Here is an 8,959-nt window from a genome sequence, read left to right as displayed (position 1 = left end):
TGGTTATAGTCCCTGGGTGTTTTGCAGTACATCATCATTGCTTCCTATTGACAGCAATTTAAACACTTCAGGTGAATTGGCTTTGTGAAGAACAGGCTGAAGGAGGGGGATTTGGGGAGTATTTTTGTTTTGCAATGCATTTAGATAAAAATGAAGAAAATAACAACTCTGTAAACTTTCCATAGAACAGTGATGTTCCAGTATTGCAGAAAATCTTTTGAGGTTGGGCTAAATGATTCAACCCTTGTTTTAAAGACAATCAAGTGCAGAACTCAGGTTTATCATAATAGGAGCGATTCCATTTTACCTGACCTGACAATTTTTGCTGAATCTGCAGGGTTTTCAAACACAGAAGTATTTCCCAGACAGCAGAAATCTATCACCCCTATTGTGGAACCTTCTGTGTACTGCTTATTCTCTGGTCACTATTAAAAGACTTATAGCTGAAGATAGAACTCAGCTCATGAACCATATCATTCTGTGAAGTGCAGTGAAACTCTCATTAGCATAACTGTACTGAGGAAAGAATTAGAAAGATGAAGCCACAACCACAGGATGAAGCCTGGATAAAAGGGGGCTTTGTGTTCCAGAAAGGAGAAAACACACAGGAGAATGAGGATTATTATGCAGTGAAGACAGATGTAGAAAGAGGTCAGGAACAGAAAATGACGTAAAAAGGGAAATACCTTAATTAAGTAGCCGCTGCATTTCTCCATGATTCTAATCTCTAGAAAATAGAGCAAGAAGTAGACAGCTGCCAAATTGTTTTAAGACTGAAGAGAAATGGGAACTGGCTTATCAGGGCATTCCAACCCTCAGATGCCTGAGACTGCAAACCTTTAAGGAAATCTGTGTAATTTTTATTTGCTTAATGTTCAGTGTAATGAGCCCATGCACCTTAAAGGTTCTCCTGGGTGTTACCAGGATATATCCTGCTGTCTCTTTCAAAATTTATGTTGGTATTCCCTTAGTTTATGTGCAGACTGAGAAAATACTCAAGATTTAAAAACAATTAACAGGATTAGTATAAAAATAGATTACAGTAATTTAACGACTATAAGGTGCACTCTTTTGACTAAAATTTTCCCCCGAACTATAAGGAAGTGCGCCTTATAGTCTGGTGCGCCTTATATGATGTACAAAGTTGCGACATTTGCCACCCTGGAAGTGTGAACCGCAATGGGGGGGCGGTGCCACGGGAGCACCGAGTCGCGAGGGGGGGCGGGAGCGGGCGGCCATGGCCGGCAGGAGCTGCGCGGGGAGGAAGGGAACTGCTGCCGGCCCCGACCCGGCCGTGGGGAGAGCGAAGAGCCGCCGGGCGCCGCTGGCCGTGGGGAGAGCAAAGAACCGCCGGGCGCTGCCCACTTCGTACCGCCGCCGCTCTGTGCGCCACCCGCTCCATACCACAACCACTCCGAGCGGCGCTGGCTCCATAGCGCGACAAGCACCACCCACTCTGTAGCGCAGCCACTCCGAGCGGCACCGGCTCCGTAGCGTGGTGCGCACCACCCGCTCTGTAGCGCAGCCGCTCCGAGCGGCGCCCGCTCCGAGCCTTGCCTCACCAGCCAGCGCAGGGGGGTGCGCGGGAGTGCCAGGGCCCGCACTCAAGGAGGGCACTTGGGGCTGCATTTAAAGGCTACACCAATCTGTTAAAATGTTTGCAAATTGAGCACCTGCCAGTAAACTCCACGATCGTGGATTTCCGTTACTAATTCATTACTTTGTTGCATGTGACACGGATCTTCGTGGCAAAAAAAAAAGTGCACCTTATAGTCCGGTGCGCCTTATATGATCTACCAAGTTGTGAAATTTGCCGACTCCCGGGGGTGCGCCTTATAGTCCAGTGCACCTTATGGTCATGAAATTACTGTACAGAACATGCAAAAAGGAAGCTAGAATTTAATCTGTAAAACAGTGTAGAGGTAGAACCTAATCTTTGGTTTAGTTATGCCATGCGCTTTAGATTTCTGATGTAACAAATGAATCACTGTGCAAGTGATTAGTTTGGGTCACAGCACCTTATTGGTACTCTAGAATTATCTGTCCACTCACAGAATTTTGTTTCTGGTCTTTGATTCCATGTTACAGGAGATGGTAGTAATGTGAAATATTGAATTCCACACTTCACCTTTGTTGCTCACTTTTTGTGTTGGCTGGATCTCAGTGTTGTCTGCACAATGACTTCATCTCCAAAAAAGCTGAGGCTGTGATTCAAAATGACAGTTAATTTGTCATATTTGATAACAGTTTTGTGGGGGGTACCAGACTGCTGGAAAATGCAAGATTTCATTGCAGTTAGGGAGGTATTCAAACTTTGGAAAGCCCATACGGTGTCACTATGAAACTTTTCCTGGCAGTATGCAAACATAAAACCACATGCATAAGTAAACAAAATAAGGGAGGTAACACACACCTTCAAGCTTATATCTGATACCATGTTTATGATTATGTAAGTACTGGAGTCTGACTGTAACCTTGAGCTGTGAATATTTACCTTACCTACAGCTAGGTTTACATACCCCAAAAGATATTGCTGTGAGGAAGCCTTGGAAGGACTCCTACTACCTGGCTTGTTTGTAGGAGCTTCACATGCTTATGGGAAAAAAGCCAATAGACTTCCTCTAAAATTCAAATATTTAATCAGATCAACATGTATAAATTATATCATCTTGATCAAACTCCAAGTATCTGGTTATTAAAACAATGTACAGTAATTTCACAATTATGAGCCACACCATTTTGACTAAAATTTTGGTCCGAACCCAAAGTGTGGCTTATAATCAGGTGCGCCTTATATATGGACAAAGAACGAAAAGTTGCTGTTTTAATTTGGAGGACAGGTGTCTGCTGAGAAAGGCAGGAACTTCTCTTTGAAATGGAGAATGTAAACCCCCTCCCTCCAAATTATTATAATTTTGAAATCAAGGGGCTTTCAGGCAAAAATATGGGAATTAGGAATAACAGTTCTTTTCTAGGGAAATTAAAATAGAAATACAATACTGCAAAGAAACAAACTCCAAACCCTGACAAAGTCAGAGTACAACCTGACACCCTGTCAGGCAGGGTGTTGGTAGCAGTCCCATTAAATGGTGGCTGCATCCTCCTGCAGTGACAGATGTGGCTCAGTTGGAGCAGTGCTCCTGTAGAAGGTACAGTTTCCCTCCGGAGGTCCAGTGGTGATGTGGAGAAATCCAGTTTTCCTCTGGAGTCCAGTGGAGAAAGGGGTTTCCTTAGTGTCCCAAAACCTCTGTTTTTATTTTGGTAAGAAATGCTGGGCTCTTCCCCCTGGCTGGAGCAACTTCCAATGGGATGAAGTAATTTTATCAGTCCTACAGTGGGACTCAATGGGCCATTAGCAGAAAATGACTCGCTGGAGGAAGGATGGGTTGTGAAAAGATAAAGAACAATGCCCTGCCTGGTTTCAATGGATGGCCCATTAGCAGAGTATCTGCCATTGAGATAAGGTTCTCTGTCCCCACCCTCAACAGACGGTGATAGAATAGATACCTTTTATCACACTCTGTATTGTAACGTGCGGTTTATAATCAGGTGTGGCTTATGTATGGACAAAGAATGAAAAGTTGCTGGCACCTGGAAGTGCGGCTTATACTCAGTGCAGCTTATAATCGTGAAATTACTGTATTTAATATCTGAAGTCTCACATGAAATCAGCTGCCTGCTTCTTTTTCCTGTTCCAAATTGTGAGTTTCCCTAATAAATAAATAAATAATTAAATTATTTTAGTTTTACAAGGAACTGCTTCAGATCATCAGATAGAAACAAACCATTTTTGGCAGGGAATTAATTTGTAATAAGGAAACAGTGCCAACCAGGAGAGACTGAGGTTTTATAAATTCCAAATTATTTTAATAGGATGAATAATAGTTGGAGAATTTATGCAGTGCTTTTAAAGGGCCTTTGTTTAAGACATCATTGCTTGTGTAAGCATTGCTTCTTGAGAAACTCATGATTTCCAGTGAAAAGAACCCTGAAAATCACTACTTGAAAAATGTTTTGATTTATGATAATATTTTCTCAAGAGCAGCATTATATTTTTCTCCTTGAATTTCAAGAGGAAGACAAATTCTCATTGGAGCCAGTGAGTAAACAGTCTACTTCTCCTTGCCTGCAAACAATCACAGGCAATTCTCATTCAGAGGTACAAGAAAAAAGATAACCGGTAGTAGGAACATATATGTTCATACGCTTGAAATTAATCCAAATCTTTAACAAATTGGTGTAGCTTAGACGAGATTTTATGCATCCTTCTTTCAAGTATTTTCATTAAAATATGATACTTTTTTTTTTTTCATTTTTTCTTGTTGGTTGAAATAATCACTGGTAAAAATATTTAATCCATGTTTGTTGCAAGAATATATAATTCTTTATAATTCGTAGCACCTCTTGCACTATTTCTTATTTTTATCTAGAGTTCAACTTCTGGCATAAAAAGTCTGCTCAGCTGGGCATTCCAAGTAGGTGCTGCTGGGGATTTTATCCTGAACACTTCACTACTCAGCTGTCTTTCTCAACTTCAGTTGAAACAGGGACAGTGTTGCCTGATCATTCTCCAGGAAGAGCATTTACTGCATGTATCACTGTGTCATCTTGAGATTTGTACTGGCACAGTTTGAGTGAGGAGTCTTCATTATCCATGAGGATATTGAAACCTCATCTTGGCTCCTTCATGACACCTACTTGACGTGGTTTAGCCCCAGCTAAGACCCACACAGCCACTCTCTCACTCCTCTCTGGTGGGGTGGGAAAACTGGAAAAGTGAGAGAACTTGTGGGTTGAGATGGTTGTGGGTTGAAGCAAAGGCTTCACACACAACCAAAGCAAATAAGGAATTCATTCACCACTTCCCATGGGCAACCAGGGGTTCAGCGATCCCCAGGAAGGCAGGGCTCTGGCATGCATAACATTGATTTAGGAAGACAAACAGACAAACACCATCACTCTGAAAGTCCTCCCCTTCATTCTTCTTCCCTCAGCTTTACATGCCTAGCTTTATATGCAAGTAAGGAATGTCCTTTGGGTCAGTGGGGGTCAGCTGTCTTGGCTGTGTCCCCACCCAGCTTCTTGGGAGCCCTCAGTCCACTTGCTGGTGGGATGGTGAGAGGCAGAGATGGCCTTGAGTCTGTGTAAGCCCCACTCAGCAATAATGAAAACACCTCTCAATTACTAACACTGTTTCCAGCAAAAATCCACAAAAACACAGCCACATGTGAGATGCTCTGAAGAAAATAAACTCTTAACCCAGCCAACAGCAGCAAGCTCCTGCAAATTTTGTGTTACAAAGCTGGAAGGCACAAAATGGTGGGAAAGTGTCTCCATCCATTTCAGTTTGTGCAGTGATGTGCACAAGAGTAAGCATTGCTAGTAAATTAGTAGGATAGATGACTTGGCCACATTTCAGTCTCTTTGTAGTGGCTTGAAATGATGACAAAAGGAGCAACATAAGGAATCACAAATACCCATATTAAACATTGCAAATGCAATGCAGTATTCGGTGTTCTGTCATTGCAGCCCTGTGAAAATTTCACCTGTAGACAGTAAGGGAAATTATTCCCAGTACAGATTTTATCCTAAAAATAAATTCCTCCCAGTGGATGACCCATAGGTTTTCTTGTGTAGGTGATGGGGTCTGGCTGATGTACACAGAGTGTGGCTCTTGATAATCTGGAGCCCTCCCCTCTGCAGCCTGCTGGTTTTGTCACTGCGGCTCTGTAGCGCACTCCACGCTGCCTGCCCACGTAAATAGCCAGAGTGGGCTGGAGAAAGAGCTGGTTGACTGGTGAGCCACAAGGACACACCCATGGCACACTCCCTCCCTTGATCCCACTGTCTTTTTGCTGCTCTCAGTGAGGTATGGGCAGCTTCCCACCCCACAAGGGAGCAACCAGAGGCTGTTGATGGTCCCCAGGCTGGCTGCACCACCATCCCCAGACAGCACACACACTACTGTGCTGGAGAGCCTGGCTGCTCCTTGGCTGGCCAAAGCCTTAAACAGGGCTGGGGTTTGTTTGTCTGCATCCTTTGCTCTCTTAGCAGCAGAACCCAAGAAACTGCACTGAGTTTCCTTTTATGTGCCTGCTGGACAAGCCTCACGTTCAGAGCTGTGCTGGTGACAATCAAATTAATTATCATCCCATCATCACTCACATGTTCCCGGGCTCTCCCAGCAGTCCCAGAGTCTCATCCCAGGCTGTAGGCTGAATAAATCCTTGACCAAAGTAGGTCAGCAGACCATGCCTGGCCTCAAGAAACAGCTTTGATTAGGGACAGCAAATTTCTCACTATTGCTCATAATAATTTTCTTCAAATGTGATACTTGTAAGGGAAAGAGCCTTACAGACCTGGATGGCAATGACAGCTCCCTGAAGCTTGGATCCTCTGTCAGTAGTTTACAGAAAAGTTGTTCTGATGAGAGAGAATACCAAAGCAGAGGTTTTAGGATTTAAAAAAACAAAAAACCAAACTTAAAGTGTGTAAAGAATCCTTTGACATGAACCTTGATATACCTCTAATGTTCTCATTTCTGTAACATTCAGTTGCTCATTTCTTAAAAGCAGACTATCTGAAGTTTTGTTTTCATAATATCTATACGAGTAATTTTAGCAGCTAAAAATTTACCTTTTTTCAAAATGCTTATTTTAGATTTCGGAAAAAGTTGTTTTGTCTCTGCTATCCTGATCCCCAGATGTATCCAAATCCCCAAATTTCCCAAGTTAATTAACCAATCTCTTCAAAGCTTGTGGTCATTTATTTTTCACTTTACGGTTTCATTTTAAAAGATAGACTCAAATACTGGTGTTATGACATTTTACAAAATATTTAGCAATGAGAATACTAACAGTACTACTTTTCACTTTGGCATTGCCTGTGACAAAGTTACAGTTTGTGGACAAAGCTTAAAAATCAAATTATTTTAAATAACTTTGCCTCTAAAGGAGCTTTTAGGTCAAGTCTCAAAGATAAGAGTATATAAAAATGATGCATCTGGGCTACTTCAGATTGTCTTATGAATAAAGGAAATTAAAATATGTCTCTGAGGTTTCTTCTACAGAGAAATTCATGCTGTTGTAGATTCATTAGAGTTCTGGTCTAGCCTTGCTACAGATGTTACGATTATTCTGCAATGAAAAAGGGCAACCAGCCATTTCTGGGCACTCTGTAAAGCAAGGTAGCTTAAAATAAATGTTTGTATCCTGCTGTGTTCTTATTACCCCCAATGCACTTTAGGCACTACTAAGCTATAAATAAGATATAAATAAGATCAAAAGATTCACCCTCTCATGCTCAGAAAATTCGAAGAATACCAATATACCTGATATATTTGTATTATGGCACACTTTTGGACAATGTGATCAATATTATTTTTATGCTAAAATAGATTAACCTAATTAGGTACCTGTGGAAAAATATATTTTCTCTTGAAATTTTGCAAATGCTTGTTTATTAATTTTATAATTGTTTTATCCTTGCTTTGGGACAATTTATTGCCTGGGATTATGCTTTCCTTGCCTATGTGCAAGTTTGATAATAAAAATGTAATTTTTAATGTCCTTTCTTATTTTTGAACTAATGAAAGCTGGTTCTTTATTATCCAAAGATGGATAATTAACGAGGGTAACATCTCCCAAGGATTGTCAGTTGCTCTCTAAAATGCAGAATGAAAATGTCGAGTCTTCAGATTGCTGTAACTCAAATTATTTTGTTTTACCATTACTGTAGTTTACTGGGAATTCAAAAGCTTCCATCATGCTGCTGAATGGGTCAAAATAAACTTCAAGAGAACAAGAGGGGTGGTACCCTTTCTACTTAATGAAAACTGGTGTAAGTACAGCAAGTTATGAGAGATATTTGAAAAGAGAGCACAACACCTGCCTTTAGATTGACAGTCACTCTTTCGGAGTGTGACGTGAAAGTGTAAAGTTTTCCTCGCCACCCAGATGACAAGCCTGTAAAAACAATTAATCACTCATTTATTCTCTCCATGTCTTTAATTTTATTTTTCCTGTCGTTGCTATTATTAGTTAAAAGTAGTTACTTTAAAGCAGTGGAAGAAAGCCCGAAGTACACAACTCCTATTTTTCAGCAGGTTCTGTGTTGGTTGCCTGGTTGGTTTTGATTTTTATTGTTTATCTGATTTTGGAGCTAAAAGTAGACATGAGGGGCTGGGAATCAGAAACTCCAGCCTTCCTTATGCCACAGGCTTGTTAGTCTTGGCTGAATCACTTAGGTCAAATACTTCAAAAACAGTTTTAAAACTTGAGTGCTCAAGCAAAGGACTTTTGTTTGAGGAGTGTTTCGGTACTCCATCTCCAGGGGAAGCTGGGCAGAGTTTGTGCTGGTGAGGTTGTCTGTGAGGCTCTTGGGACCCCCATGGAGGTTGGGTGACAGGGCTGGGAGTCCACACACGGCCAGCAGGCAGCTTTGGGAGAGAAAAGCTCCTGTCCTTCCAGTCTGATGGCTGAAGGTATGGGTGTTCACGTCTTGGCAATGGGGCTTACTGTCCCCACTGGCTTTGGGCAGCAGGTTTGGTGCAGAGCCTGGACCGCTCGGCTCCTAAAACAAACAAGGATCTGCACAAGCCTGAGTTTCTGAACTCTGGGGTAAAATAGTCAGTTCACGGGGGGATATGTGGTAGGCAGTTCTGGAGGACTGTACCTTCCCTGCACCTCAGCCAGTGGGGAAAGGAAGAGGGCAGCACTTGGCCGGGAGTTTAGGATGAAAGGAGGCTGCACCCTCCCAAACCTCGAGAGAACAAACCCCGCGGGTGTGTGCCCTGGTGGACTCGCTCCTTTTATTCAAATAAAGTTGTGGGACTCCTCTGTCTCTTTTTTTGGACATGAAGCTCTGGCATTTGTGGATTTTCCTGATGCTGGCAAAGGGTTTGGTCTCCCTCTCTGCCCTCTCCCTCCTTTCTGCTGCCCCAAAGAAGTTTGTCTGCCAG

Source organism: Catharus ustulatus, chromosome 4 (genome assembly GCF_009819885.2).
Source record: "Catharus ustulatus isolate bCatUst1 chromosome 4, bCatUst1.pri.v2, whole genome shotgun sequence".
NCBI lineage: Eukaryota > Metazoa > Chordata > Aves > Passeriformes > Turdidae > Catharus > Catharus ustulatus.
This window is presented reverse-complemented; position numbering follows the sequence as displayed.